This window comes from Octopus bimaculoides, chromosome 26 (genome assembly GCF_001194135.2).
Source record: "Octopus bimaculoides isolate UCB-OBI-ISO-001 chromosome 26, ASM119413v2, whole genome shotgun sequence".
Lineage (NCBI taxonomy): Eukaryota > Metazoa > Mollusca > Cephalopoda > Octopoda > Octopodidae > Octopus > Octopus bimaculoides.
Window position 1 is genome coordinate 9,749,686 of NC_069006.1, and position 1,128 is coordinate 9,750,813.

General features: G+C 37.7%; 1 protein-coding gene across 1 annotated transcript in view; it reads right to left on the reverse strand.

Moving 5' to 3' along the window:
- Positions 1 to 1,122, reverse strand: part of LOC106878198 (uncharacterized) — an 8,450-nt gene extending 7,328 nt beyond the window's left edge. Inside the window, exon 1 of the mRNA XM_014927345.2 lies at positions 1,036 to 1,122. The gene's annotated coding sequence lies outside the window, so the exon portion shown is untranslated. The remainder of the gene's footprint in view (positions 1 to 1,035) is intronic.
- Between the last annotated feature and the right edge of the window lie 6 nt (positions 1,123 to 1,128).

A 1,128-nucleotide genomic window follows, 5' to 3' on the forward strand; every position in this document is an offset into this window, starting at 1 on the left:
GAACCCTGCTGTACTCTTTCACCGCAACTTTCTCTCACTCTTACTTCCTGTTTCTGTTGTGCCTGTAATTCAAAGGGTCAGCCTTGTCACACTGTGTCATGCTGAATATCCCCGAGAACTACGTTAAGGGTACACATGTCTGTGGAGTGCTCAGCCACTTGCACGTTAATTTCACGAGCAGGCTGTTCCATTGATCGGATCAACTGGAACCCTCGTCGTCGTAACTGACGGAGTGCCAACTAATGTGGATCAAAACTTCCAGGCCATAACCTCACCAGTTGATCTCCTTCGACTTCTCTGCCTTTATTACATCCATTTCCTCCTCGCAGTTGTAGATGATGGCTGCCACCAACCATGCTTCATCTATCTCTGGAGGCACTCTCCCTATCCTAACTTTTGTGGCACGTTTCTCACAGTAGGTCGGTAAGAGTGCCCACTTTGTTGATCTCAAAGGCCTCATGGAGTGCCTTTTTGCCTCCTCTTCACTAACGATTTTATTTATTAGCTTCCATGGCGCAGCTAAAGCAAGATGTTCTCTGTCTGTCTCCTTAACTTCTTGGAGATTTTATGTATAATTATACTAATGTGTCCATCTGTTCTAATTTAATTAAATTCTATGTCTTTGTGCAGCTAAGGATTGCTCTGCATTTTTAAATTGATGTAATGCTTGCATCGTTCAATTAAATGGAGTTGCATGAAACGATCATACTGCATTACCTCTGGAATTCCTTGTTGCTTATTTTGATTTTAATCACTTTACTTTGGAATTGTATGGATAATACCATACTAAATTCTGATGCCTCAACTTAAGAACCATATTCACCTGAATCTAAATTTTTGCTGAACTTATCTACTATATACATATATATATATATATATATAAGCAATAATGAAACATTGACGCAGCTTGCGGATAGAACTGAATGTTACATATTATTTATATACATGCTTTTGTACTACAGCAAAAACAAGAACAACAATGAGAAAGAAAGAAATAAAAGTGAACACAGAATTCAAGAAGGTGAAAATACTTACCTTGGATATATTAAAGGGTTGATTAATAATTCTTTTATTTATTTCCACCTCACTGATGCTTATGAATATTGGAACATTTGGAATATTGATAAA